The 15173-nt window shown below is 32.9% G+C and overlaps 1 long non-coding RNA gene across 1 annotated transcript; it reads left to right on the top strand.

Moving 5' to 3' along the window:
* Window positions 1–4011: 4011 nt before the first annotated feature.
* On the top strand, window positions 4012–6803 carry LOC146730248 (uncharacterized). The gene is made up of 3 exons (XR_014927428.1): window positions 4012–4099; window positions 6033–6215; window positions 6643–6803. It is a non-coding gene; the product is annotated as an uncharacterized LOC146730248 (long non-coding RNA).
* The last annotated feature ends 8370 nt before the right edge of the window (window positions 6804–15173 follow it).

Raw genomic sequence — 15173 nt, 5'->3', positions numbered from 1 at the left:
TCCAATGCTCCTGAATGCGGAATTCATATCCATTCCTTTGCCGCTGTTGTGTCTAAAACGTTTGATGTGTTTGACCGGAAGGTCAGTGACCTTGGTAGTCAGCTTGTTGATAAAGATGATGTGAAGTCTTTATCGTTGAAAATTATCCGAATTGATGAAAAATTGGTAGATCAGGATGTCGTCTCATCATTCCTTCAAAAGTCATATAGTAATAAGCGCATAGTTGAATTTGCAACAGAATTTTGTTCAGACATTAGGCTACCCATCAGGTCTCTTAACCACATCCAGCGTATGACATCAAGACTCACATGTTATTACAAGAATGTACTTAAAACACGAAAGCTACTGTAAACACACATTAAAATGCAAAAGATGCATTATTCTACACACGACGGGGAGCCCTTCCAGTAGTGGAGGAAAATCGAAAATGTAATTTGTGCAAATCCATGGCTAATACATTGCCTGTCACCATGAACACATGTAATGTGTTCTGCAATTGTGTTACAGGTGGTACTCGTATTGCTGATGATTTGTGCTTTATTACTGTGAGAGTATTTTAAATTTTGATTTAAATTCAAATCGTGATTACAACTGTGCAGTGGTAACCAGAAGTGAGTGTGATTTTAATATAACATAACAATTTCAGTGGGTTTCATTCCCATACGTGTTACATATGTATCTGTACTTAGCGTGCTTGCGATTCATGTCTACAACTTTCTGCTGGTATACAACGGTTAGCGTGATTTTAATGTGATAATCCGAACGTCAGTTGGTTTTATTCACATGTACTGTATTTACATCATGTTCGATGGTGACACTGAAATGCTATTTTTATTACAAAATATATAATGTCGGTTGATTTTTTTTTCAAGTGCACGTTATACATGTTTTCATGCTCAGACATATTGTTAATGTTATCTGCAGCTCTGCTGTGGTTTTTATCAGTTGTATTGACTTCAATATAAAATATAAAACATCAATGGTCTTCACATACGTTTCATACATATTCATACGCGTCATGTTTACCGATAATGTTATTGTTCATAACAATATAAACTACATCAGTGAGAAAGATCTGATTATAAAATACAAATCACCAGCAGGTACTGCACTTGTTAACTTCGATAATGTTATTGTCTACAACTGCACACCTTCGTTTTGTTTATAGCCATGGCTAATGTACAATATGTCACGTGGAACATACGTGGAGATTCTGAGAATTGTTTCATGTCCTGAAATCCGACTATTATTTTCTACAAGAAACACACACAATTAACTCTGACGAGTCTGCTTGGAAAGCGGTTTGGCGCACACCAATATAATGTTCTCATGAAAGCACACACCCTTTGGGCGTTGTAATCTTGCTACATCTTCATAGTACTGTCACTGTCTATAACATATCTGATGTTGTTCCTGGTCACCTGCTCAATCTACATGTTGAGATTGATGGGGCAAGTTTTCATTTAATAAATGTGTATATACTCACAATTGGAGCGGAACGAATGGATTTTTTTCAACTCACTATAGCGCTTGCTAAATAGTCTTGACTCCGATCCTGTCATAATGGCGGGGATTTCAACTGCATCTTGAATCCATATATGAAAAGAACAAATAATCACGACCCGCACACTCAATCGTCTGCCATGCTTCTCAATATCGCGAAGCGTTTCAAACTCACTGACTCACGGGGCCATTTTAATCCAATAGACAACCAGTTTACTTGGGCACGTAATCAATGGTCACAAGAATAAAACATTGTTCTATAAAACCATACTTTCAATTTTCTGATCACTCCCCTGTTTGTCCTTCAATTTGACACTCTCATAAATAAGTCATCGTAATCCCGTCAGGTCCATTAACTGCAACATCCTACATGACGAAGAATATTGTGTTTTCAATGGCGGAAACAAAAGTCGCATTTTAGCTCTCTGCAAACATGGTGTGACGTCGGCAAAATTTACATAAAAGTTATGTAATAACTACAGAAACATCAAACATTATCTTCATAACGAAATAAGTAAACTTGAACAGAATATTCACAACAATCCATCTCAACACAAAAAACTGAGTGAAAAACAAGCATTTGTTAAAATCGAAACGAAAGGTGCTGCGATTAGAGCCAGGCACCGTGTACTTAATGAGCGTAATGCTCCCACTTCGTACTTTTTTAGCGTTGAACGTTTTAAAGAGAGAAGAAAAGTAATGTCACAACCGCAAAAACCGGACAGATTACTTACACACTCACCAACTGTTATGAGGAGTTTGGTCAGAGTTTTCTACTCAAACTTGTTCTTCCAGATCTGGTTTCACTTGATTCTCAAAACACCCGCAGCTGCCTGATAACGTTAAGCACAATTTTTACGTTCCGTTAACTCTTGATGAACTGTCTAAGAGCGCCAAACTGTTATCATGTGGCGAATCTTACAAACGTTTCTGGCCTGTTTTGGAAACTAATCTCTTTGATGTTTTTACTGCGTCGATCAAGGATGATCTTCTTCCCCTGACTTGTCGCAGAGTAATTATTACACTCCTTCCTAAAAAATGGCAACAACAATCTACTCAAAAACTGGCGACCAGTCAGTTTATTATGCCCAGATTACAAAATACTCACCAAAGCCCTGTCACTTAGACTTAAGTCTGCACTTCCTGAATCATTCACATAGATAAGTCAAATTTTTGACAATATTAATCTTATGCGTGATATCATACCATATTCCAACTATAATAATACACCACTTGCAGTCCTTGCCCTGGATCGGAAAAAAAAACCTTCGATAGAGTATACCATGATTATCTATTCAAAGCACTTGAGGTATGTGGTTTTGGTTGTGGTATGAGGCAAGGCTGCTCTTTGTCAGGCCAATTATACACAATAGTCATCGAACCACTCTGAACAAATTAAAATGGAGATGAACAGATTCATATTACGGCGTATGCCGATGACGTAAGCTACTTTTTAACCAGTAGCTTATTTCGAAACTGAATAAATGGTTGTAAACTATAATATGTCTTAAGGTCTGGGTGGCGGTTGCTGGAAGCACCGAACTGATCCACCTCTAAATATTACTTGGAACAACGAAGGTTTAAGGTGCTTTGCACCTTTATTGGCAACAACTCCTCCTACTTTGAGAAAAAATTGTCAGAAATGTTTGACAAGACCAAGGCTAAACTTGAATGGTGGAAGAAATTTGCACCGAACATGTTCTATAAAGGGCGCACATTAGTAATCAATCAGATCGTGGTACCCAACCTGTTGCATAGATTTGTGCCTCTTTATACTCCGCACAAACTACTCAATGATCTTCTGGATTTGTTGCTAAATTTCTTTTGGAGTGGTCATGGCTTGGTTCACTTGCCGACTCGAATATCGTGCTTTCCTCTCAACTTTATTCAACGCTACATTTATTCAGATCAGAATCATTCGAGCTTCACTTTTGCCAGCTATTTCCTGAAACAAGTACAAAACTTAAATTATGATAAACAGATATTTCTCATTAAGAAAATTTGAACAACATTCCCTTGTATTATCAAGATGTACACAGCATATGGCATTCATTGCCGATGGTAAGAAAATGTAGATTGTCGTCGTTCACACATGTCTGTAACGAACCGTTGTTTTACAATCCTACAACAATTGTACTACACCACTTACAAAAACCCACCTTGCTCACTTCCGGAGAGCCGGCAGCACAACGGAAACAAAATGTGGTTTTAAAATGAATGTACGTCAGACATAGTTACAAGGAAACGGTATTTTAAGATCATGTTTGTGCAACCTTGCACAAGTGCATTTGTCAGTGAAAGAGGCTGGTCATGTTCATTAGCATTATTTTTTATTAATTTTTATTTGATTTTAAAATATTTGACAGTCAGATTTTATCAATTCTTAATATGGCAGTTCACTGCTTGAATAAATTGAAACCATATAATACATATTTATCGTTTAACATATGTGAAATCATTTGAATCATCAAGCAAAACATCTCATAAATATTCATGACATATCATGTCGTCATCTAATTACCATAAGATAAACGTGTAAAACATATTTCATCGCATGTTATACGAAGCGAGCGTTGTTGCGTTTTTATCAGAACAGGTAGGTAGACTACTTATTTAATTAATATCACTGCTTTTGTTGACACAATTTTAAACAATATATTCCGATTAATAAGGTGCAGGAAATACCGTCAAATTGTTCATATGGTTTTAAAATATGCCACGTAGTCTTTGTAATTTAGCTTCATGACAAACGTGTGTCATTACACACGTTAACATATATAAACATTTAACACAAATTATTTACTAACGCAGAGAAAACAGCTAATTGTCCTCGAAAATAAATATTTCGTCATTTTTATATTTTCAAATAACCCGTGTCAGGGTAACGTATTTCAAAAACCACTGGTTACTAAAAATATCCTAAATACCATCGCATCGTCAATTTCTGGCTTTAAATAAAACAACAATTGAAATGATAACTATAAGAATTGCAAATGTGGCCTTCCATTTTGTACATCATACAAGGTGTGTACGACTTATTACTTATTAAATTATTTTTGTACATCGTTGTAAACTTCGAGTTTTTGCGCACTCTTTGCTATAACATTAAGTATGTGTTTTTTTTTGTGTTATTGCATATTCAGACTGTTACTGTTAAAATGTCGGTGTTTTCATACACGTCCATTGTATTGAAAAATGATTTTAAAATATAAAAACAAACACATTAAGGTACAGTTGCTCGATTGTGTTTTTTGTATTTTTTGTAATTTAGTTTTGCTTCGTGGATTGGTGAGAGAGGAAATGAACTTTTCAGATCAACCTTGGAAATGCTCCATAACCAACAAGTACATGGAATCCTTTGTTTTAATCACGTTCTACAAATCTGCAGAGATAACAAAGATATGAGATACAACTTTATATCAGTACAGTCTGACATAACACATGACAGATCAAAACTATTATCACCACAGTTTTACGTAACATAGTGCCAACCATTTTTCACTGTACGTGCTACCTGAATCTTCCGGGTTTATAAACGGTACTATAACAACGGATTGTGGTAACAATGGTTCATTTTGACAAGCTCACGTGTGTATTTTCGGAATTGATTTTTAGCCTCTCCAAGTAACCGACTTATTTAGCTGCCCATTAACAGTTTCCATTTTTTAATAAATGCTGAACTATGAACTGCCATATACTGAGTGAGAATAGATTGTGTGTTGTTGGACTGTTGAGTCGTTTTTACCTTTTATTTTGCCAATGATGTGTTTTATAATATAATAAGTCTCTAGAGTCTTCCTCAAAAATAGCTAATATTTTTGAAAGCAATATTGCTTGAAAATTATGAATAAAAACAAATATCATCGTATTTAGATAGAGTAGGCTCCTCAATGATGAGAAATGTTTTATGGTAAAACGACCGCGAATATAGTTCATTGGAAATAATCATGTTATTACAATTCCAGCAAGAATTAGCAAAAACAGCTTTTAAATTACCCAATACACTTATTACCAAACTGAAAAATGAAGAAACTGTGTTGTAAAATATAATTTTAATATTTTGTGCTTGTCAGTAAATATTAATCTAGCAATTAAAAAATCTATGCTGATTGTCAGAGTTTTGGTGCACTCGTTGCTAATTGAGAAAGGTGGGTATAATAATGGATGACGTATTTTATATTTTACAAATTTAGATTGAGTAAGAGATCCACTTTTGCCATATGTCCACATTTTACAAAATTTAAACAACGCTTTATCCCCTCAAACTTCACTAAGCCACCCATTTCCAATACAAAGTCATTAGGTTAAGGAAGAGTAAATTACCAGATCATGAGGACTGTGCAAATATAATATGTTATAAAAAACAACCTTACCTAGAAAAGTGTTAATACATTTATTTGTATGTATGAAACATCTTAATAACATAATGTATGTATAACAGATGACCTAAATTATTGATGAACAAAAAATATTTTTCATACTGTAATTTTTGACTTTTCTGGATAACAACTATTCTGTCTCGTCAACAGATCGGAACATTAGAATGCAAAAATCAGTATCATTTTTCATATTGATTATGTTACTGTCAACCACGCTTGTTTCACCTGCCCCATCACATCACAGTAGTGGTCTCAGGATGACAAAAGAAACTTTTCGTATCGGCAAACAAACTATTGTTAAGTATCTTTATATAGATCACCTGTTACACGATGGTAAGTATGAGAATAATATATTTGATTAATATTGCTGTTATCACTGTTGTGTTCTATTTCAAAGATATACAATTGTTGGGTTTCAATGATGTAACAAATGCTTTGTCAAAATAATATTGGAATAATAAAAAAACAATGAATTTAGAAACCAGTTGTTCATTACGAATACAAATTATTGTTAAATCATTGTGAAAACAAGTGTTTGTGAAAATACTGTTTTAAGTACAAGCTTAAAGGCAGGTAGCGTTAAGTATATGGTAAAGACAACACAACTAAATTGAAAGAATTGAATTTGAATTGATTCATTTTGCTCGATTTATGTATCATATTCATAGATTGCATGAGTATATTTATATACAGCAAGAAAAACATATATGATAAATTGTGATGTACTTTGAATAATTCAGTATTTTTTTTGCTCACACAGGAAGTACCTAATAGCCGATTGTTATCTACCTTCTAGCTTACTCTGGATTATGTATTTAATTCAACTGTTTACAGGTTATTCAATCAATACCTTACAGTGTTGAGATATAATGCATGTTTGCTGAAATAAATAAACGTAGAAATCTGTGTACCGACTTAAAACCTCATTATTATGACACGTACTTAAACATGTATTGAATTTGATGTGTTAGAGTTACTGGTTATTATTATGCTGGATTTATATCATTATATAGTAATATCTGCGGAATACACATTAACATAATAATTCGACACACTATAACTTGTAGAATATTATTGTGCTTGTGACATGTCATGTAAACACAAACAATGGTCAACTGTTATGTCTAGAGCAATCAATGATGCACAATACGAATTTGTAAGGAATTATCAATATCCAGGCGGTTGAACAAACAGTTGTCTTCCCGTACCGTTTACCTCAACACTTTACTACAACTTTTTGTCGAAACTCAGATATACACTTTTCAATACATTTATAGTTGCTTGTAGTTAACAACATAGTCAAGGTTCAGTATATAGGTACACACTATTAGTAATTGTTATATTAAAAAAACTATTTGTCTCTTAACCTGCAATCAAGGACAAATAGAATGTGAGAAATTATATTTGAAAACAATTTTTTTTATACCCAACATTAGCAAAACTGCCCACAAATTATGTACATGTGCCTATAATATATATACCAATGTAGACACTGTCAGGATATTATACTGATATACATAGCATTGTGAAGCTATTTCAATCTTGCTTGCTGTAAATCCAGATATTAAATAATAACCATACACATGATATACTGTATAATGATCATCAGATATTTGCATAATCACCAGATATATGCATGTAAAAAAAATATTAGCCAACTGTTGGTAAATAAATTTTATTGGAAAAAAGTTCAATGGACGGAATAAATCGATATATATTTGCTTATTGTGAAACTTTAGCTAGGTCGCTGCAAAAAAAAAACTAATAAAGAAAATCTTAAAAACCAGCGATAGGAGTTGAGGTACGGTTATTTTCAGAATTCTAAAACATTGTCACCAAACAAATTGTTTTCAAAAAACATTCTTGAGAATTAACAAAAATAGGTAGTTTTATTAGTTTACAAGTGGTTCATATGGCAGAAAATTACCATCATATCTCACAATTCATTTTCCGTTCAAGTACTGTCGCATAAATCCAGAAAATAAATCCAGTCAGTATATACAAATGTTCATAGTACAGAGAATGCGTTAATCAACGTGATATAGTAATGACTATGTACAACTAAAATGTTTGTGTTTTAGTACTTCTAGATTTTGATGCAGCATTTGACACTAGCTTGGTTTATATTATATTTAGATAGTGGATACATGTGTGATTCTATCAGAAGTCAAACATCCCCTATGAAAATGTTAAAATGTGGCCGTCTCCAGGATTCGGTGCTAGAGCCAATCTTGCAAACTTTCTCACTTGGTAGGAATATATAAGACCATGGACTATTGTATCACCTCTATGCTGATATACCAGTTATACATGTCATGTCAACTGAACTTGGTAGATATCATTACTAATGTCAAAAATTTTGTCATTGATTTGAAAGATTAGATGTACAAAAATAAACAATCAAAGAAAGCTAAGAACTTCTGTGTGCTGAAAATATTGGAAACATTAAAAATGAATCAATCTTTCAAACAAGAATATTGGCAACTTATATTTGTCTGCTATTTTAGACAACGTGAAAACAATGTGATCCACATTATTGAAGTTTATACCACTGATCTGTGGTTTTAAGTCTGATTTATTTCAGATCTTCTCTACTACAAATTCAAGAAAACGAAAATTGGCTAATAATAATTAGATAATCAATATTTTTTAGTTTTATTAAACTAAACACGTTTGTTGACGTAAGCATCTATGAACCAAATTTCAATGAAGTGGTCATTGTGCAAAATCGGCACTTATTTACCAAATCTTATTGAAATGCTATAATGTGGTTTTGCAAAAAATGGGTAATTATTATGCATAGATTTCAACGTCAAAATAAATAAGTTTCATTATTCTATGATGATTAATTATTAAAAAAAACGATGTATAGACGAAAAGTAAATAATTATGCAAATTAGGTGGTTATTATTTATTCAACGCTACATGTATTCAGATCAGAATCATTCGGGCTTTACTTTTGCCAGCTATTTCCTGAAACAAGTACAAAACTTAAATTATGATAAACAGATATTTCTCATTAAGAAAATTTGAACAACATTCCCTTGTATTATCAAGATGTACACAGCATATGGCATTCATTGCCGATGATAAGAAAATGTAGACCGTCATCGTTCGCACCATATACAAAAAAACACCTTGCTCACTTCCGGGAAGCCGGCATCACAACGGAAACAAAATGTAGTTTTAAAATGACTATACGTCAGACATAGTTACAAGGAACCGGTATTTTACGATCATGTTTGTGCAACCTTGCACAAGAGCATTTATCAGTGAAAGAGGCTGGTCATGTTCATCAGCATTATTTTTTATTAATTTTTATTTGATTTTAAAATGTTTGACAGTCAGATTTTACCAATTCGTATGTATGGCAGTTCACTGCTTGAGTAAATTGAAACCATATAATACATTTTTATCGTTTAACGTATGTTAAATCCTTTGAATCATCAAGCCAAACATCTCATAAATATTCATGACGTATCATGTCGTCATTACCATAAGATAAACGTGTAAAACATATTTCATCGCGTGTTATCCGAAGCGAGCGTTGTTGCGTTTCTATCAGAACAGGTAGGTAGACTACTTATTTATAGGAATAACTAATACGTTAATGTCAATGCTTTTGTTGACACAATTTTAAACAATATATTCAAGGTGCAGGAAATACCGTCAAATTGTTCATATGGTTTTAAAATATGCCACGTAGTCTTTGTAATTTAGCTTCATGACAAACATGTGTCATTACACACGTTAACATATATAAACATTTAACACAAACTATTTACTAACGCAGAGAAAACAGCTAATTGTCCTCGAAAATGAATAGTTCGTCATTTTTATATTTTCAAATAACCACGTATTTCGACAACCACTGGTTACTAAAAATATCCTAAATACCATCGCATCGTCAATTTCTGGCTTTAAATAAAACAACAATTGAAAAGATAACTATAAGAATTGCAAAATGCGGCCTTCCATTTTGTATATCATACAAAGTGTGTACGACTTATTACTTATTAAATTATTTTTGTACATCGTTGTAAAGTTCGAGTTTTTGCGCACTCTTTGCTATAACATTACGTATGTGTTTTTTGTGTTATTTCATATTCAGACTGTTACTGTTAAATTTTCGGTGTTTTCATACACGTTCATTGTATTGAAAAATTAAGATACAGTTGCTCGATTGTGTTTTTTATTTTTTGTAATTTAATTTCGTTTCTTCGACTGGTGAGAAAGGAAATGACTTTTCAGATCAACCTTGGAAATGCTCCATAACCAACATCTACATGGAATCCTTTGTTTTAATCACATTCTAAAAGTCTGCAGAGATAACAAAGATATAAAATACAACTTTATATCAGTACAGTCTCACATAACACTTGGCAGATCAAAACTTTATCACCACAGTTTTACGTAACATAGTGCCAACCATTTTTCATTGTACGTGCTACCTGAATTTTCCAGCTTTATAAACGGTATTATAACAACGGATTGTGGTAACAATGGTTCATTTTGACAAGCTCACGTGTTTTATTTTCGGAATTGATTTTTAGCCTCTCCAAGTAACCGACTTATTTAGCTGCCCATTAAAAGTTTTCATTTTTTAATAAATGCTGAACTATGAACTATGAACTGCCATATACTGAGTGAGAATAGATTGTGTGTTGTTGGACTTTTGAGTCGTTTTTACCTTTTATTTTGCCAATGATGTGTTTTATAATATAATAAGTCTCTAGAGACTTCCTCAAAAATAGCTAATATTTTATAAGAAATATTGCTTGAAAATTATGAATAAAAAAAATTATCATCGTATTTAGATAATGAGAAATGTTTTATGGTAAAACGACCGTGAATGTAGTTCATTGGAGTTAATTATGTTGTTACAATTCCAGCAAGAATTAGAGGAAACAGCTTTTAAATTACCCAATACACTTATTACAAAACTGAAAAATGAAGAAACTGTGTTGTAAAATATAATTTTAATATTTGTTGCTTGTCAGTAAATATTAATCCAGCAATTAAAAAATCTATGCTGATTGTCAGAGTTTTAGTGCACTCGTTGTTAATTGAGAAAGGTAGGTATAATAATAGATGACGTATTTTATATTTTACAAATTTAGATCGAGTAAGAGATCCACTTTTTACATATGTCCACATTTTACAAAATTTAAACAACGCTTTATTCCGTCAAACTTCACTAAGTCACCCATTTCCAATACAAAGTCATTAGGTTAAGGAAGAGTAAAATACCAGATCATTGAGGACTGTGCAAATATAATATGTTATAAAAAACAACCTTACCTAGAAAAGTGTTAATACATTTATTTTTATGTATGAAACATCTTAATAACATATTATATATAGTACTGATGACCTAAATTACTAATGAAAAAATCCAACTAATTTTCCATATTGTAATAGTTGACTTTATATATTTTGCTGAGTAACAATTATTCTGTCTCATCAACAGATTGGAACATTAAAATGAATAAATCAGTATCATTTTTCATAATGATCATGTTACTGTCAACCATGCTGGTTGAACCTGCCCTATCACATTGGCACGCTATGCGACTCAAGATGAATAAAACTTTTCTGATGGACAAACCATTCATTGCAAGAAGTCGTTATGTTGATCACCCGAGTTATATTTCAAAGATATAGAATTGTTAGGTTTCAATGAAGTGACAAACGCCTTTGCAATGCACATTGGAATAATAGAAGAAATACTGCATTTAGAAGCCAGCTGTTCATTACGAATACAAATTATAGTTAAATTATTGTGAAAAGAAGTTTTTGTGAACATACTGTTTTTTAAAAGTACAACCAGTTAAGCTTAAAGGTAGGTAGTGTTAAGTATGGTAAAGACACGCTATAGTATGAACGCAAAAACTAAATTTAAAGAACTGAATTTGAATTGATTAATTTTGCTAATGTACGTATTTTATTTATAGATTGCATAAGTATATTTATATATAGCAAGAAAATGATGTATCATGCATGTTGGATGAAATGAATACAAATGGAAACCTGTGTTCCGACTTAACGCATCATTATTATGATACGTACTTAAAGTGCCTGTGAAATGGCTGCTATTTTTACGCCTAAAATTATCCATTGAAAATTAATAATATTTATGTTTCTAAGCATAAATTATTTTTTTAAGTGAAAAAATGTGTTTTAAACTCAGTCTACGGCAACTTTATTTTTGTGTATTTTAAAACGAGGCTCCTCATTAGCTTCTCATTTGCATACAGAAATTCCCCTTGAGACGACAGAAAGTGAAGTGGCTGGGTAGCTTGCATTGCCGATATGTGTAAATAAGGCAAATTTCTTGTGCAGTTTTCTCATTTTTGACTAAATTGTCACTTATGTACTTGTTCGTCAAGGAAGAATGGACCATAATGAACACATAGTATCAAGTTTGTTGCATGGGGTTGAGTTAGATGCAAAAAAAAAATAAATAAAATACGGCCGTTCTGGTGTAGCTAGTCACCGTGATCGTCACCGGCACCGTTTCGCTGGACCCCAGCACAGGACAAAATCGACGCCTGAATCGTCTCGTTATTTAGCAGGTTAATAGGCACGTCACTACACTGTTTTATTTCATCGATCGTCTGAGTAAAACAAAAAAAAAAACTTTCAAAATTGAAACACAGTCCCTCTCTCCAGTTGAGTGACTGTGATTAAAATAAAAATAGAACGTATTTTGACATTCTAAACATTAGACTATATTGATCAATAAATAAATTAAAATAATTAAAAAAACGACAAATCACAGTTACTAAATAAATGACAGCCGCGTGAAAATAAATTGACATTTTGTTGAAATAGGGGAACACGTCGGCTAAGTGCGTTAAAGGCGGCGTTTAATTGGATAACAAAACTAATCGAGATCGACACACATACAGATAAATTCAGAGTGGATTCGAGTTAGCGTGATCCATGGCGTGATTGTCATAATTATGATATCATATTAAAACTTTATTTGGCAGCCCAAGCCCGGATTCTTATTCCATAAATCATTACGCAGATCAAGCTGCAAGTAAAGGTAACAGAGGTGTGAATTCGACATTCAACACCAATCACCAAACAATTCAGAAACTTTCAGCCTTCGAAAATGAAAACAATTAGCAGTGTGTAAGGGCTGTGTAATTTCTTGTTTGTCCGACGCTTCGTTTTCCTGTCACTATCAAAATTATTGCTACATTTTACTTAACACGGACTAAATGGTCTCTATAAAACGATTATCAGGATCGCAAAAAAAAGTCAAATCATTTGAAACACTTGCCCAACGTCTGTCTCTCTTCTGAAATCCGCCTCAATGATCATGGGCTGGTCCCGAATCTATTTCTTTCAAAAGTGTTGCGCCAGGTTTACGTTGTCGGCGTTTCTCTTTAAACCTAGTTGTTGTTTTTTTCATGGACGAGGACAGTTTTTTTTTTTTTTTAAAGAATCTGAGGTTAAGTGGACACTATATATGACGCTGCAAGGAGAAGGTACACCCAACCATTTCTCGTTGCTTTCACGGCTTTCGTCCACTGATGAATACTTACACTATAACTATACGTATCAATGCAACTGCCCACAACACAACATCTAAAAACTCTCTCTCTCAAAGAAAAAAAAATAGACACAATATTGAATGACCAGTGTTATTACGGCTCAGGGTATTACTTCCTCTCATATTTTGGCAATTTGTTTCACGATCTGATTTAAGATGTCCAAATGGCGCCATTATTTAAAAATCAGCATTTCTCGGCTGTTTACAGATGGATTGTGTTCAAACTAGGTACATACATTGGACATTATGGGTCATTGATCCAGATCATTTTGTTTTACTGATCAGATTAAAAATGACCGACTGGCGGCCATTTTGATTTAATGAATGTGCTTCTCGTGCCATATCTCTGACATACTTGACTGATTTTAATTATTCATTATACATCATCTCAACCATGATGATATAAAGATATTCAAAATGGCCGAATTGTGGCCATTTTAGTGCTAACATATCATCAAAAATTAAGCATTTCTGGAATTCTGGAACCGGATCTTTGTCGTTTATGGATGGATTTCGTTCATACTTACATACATGGTATATTGCTTTGAGGATCCGATTAAAAATGGTCGACCGGTGGCTATTTCGCTTTAATTAATGCTTCTCCATAGCAATATCGTATGTACTATGTTACTAGAAACAAAATTATATAACATAGATTTGACAACTAACAAGGACTGTACCATGCACGGATTGTGTGTTAGATTCGACCATGGCTCAGATAAATGCAATGTGATCAGAAGCGTTTTCAATCTTGATTCCTAAGAAGATTTATTCTCACTAATGCCGGCAGTCTAACATGAATGTTATGGAAGCTAACACAAATTTCGGAATTATCCAACCAGAATTATGTGCAGAAAAGTTAACCAGGTATGATGTAGAATATGAACATCAAATTTACTAAATCTACACACACTTTATTCACAGAGAGTCCTGAAATCTGTACACGTTTCCGTTCTCATTCAAACTTGAATGTGTTACTTATTTCTTGATCTAAACTAAAATGGCCGACTGGTCACCATTTTGTGTATATTCTAGTCATTTCTCTAACATATATAGAAGCAGAATCTAGAGCAATTAAAAAATCAAAGAAAGCTTAGAAAGAACTCCCATGTGCTGAGAGTATTGGAGACATATTAAATATAATTTGAAATTACTTAGCTGAAAACTAATTATGCAAATCAGAAAATTAACATGAACAGATTTGATTGTAAAACTAATGAGGTCTGCGCAATGTAACAAAAACTCTATGTACCAAGTTTAATTGAAATGTGATTAGAACCAAAAAATTATGAATTATTATGCTAATTGGGGAAATAATATGAACAGAGTTTTACCCCAAACTAATTAGGTTTGTACATTGTCCTAGAGCATCTTTGTACTAAGTTTCATTAAAATGGAAATTAGTACTTTAGATATCAGTGTGAAAGTTGGAAATTGGTTAATTATGCAAATTAGGTGATTAATATGCACAAATATTTACCAAAAACTAATTTGGTCTTTGCATAATTTTAGATTCATTGAAATGTGATGATTAGTACTTTAGATATCAGTAGAAAAGCTGAAAATTAATTATGCAAATTAGGTAATTAATATGCACAATTATTTACCCTGAAACTAATCAGGTCTCTGCATAGTCCTAAAGGATCTATGTACCAAGTTTCATTGAAATGCGATGATTAGTACTTGAGATACCCGTGGAAAAGCTGAAAACTAACTAATTATGCAAA

The sequence above is a fragment of the Saccoglossus kowalevskii genome, chromosome 19, assembly GCF_978046115.1.
Source record: "Saccoglossus kowalevskii chromosome 19, keSacKowa6.1, whole genome shotgun sequence".
NCBI lineage: Eukaryota > Metazoa > Hemichordata > Enteropneusta > Harrimaniidae > Saccoglossus > Saccoglossus kowalevskii.
The sequence above is the reverse complement of the archived record's forward strand: the minus strand, read 5'-3'. Positions and strand labels throughout refer to the sequence as shown.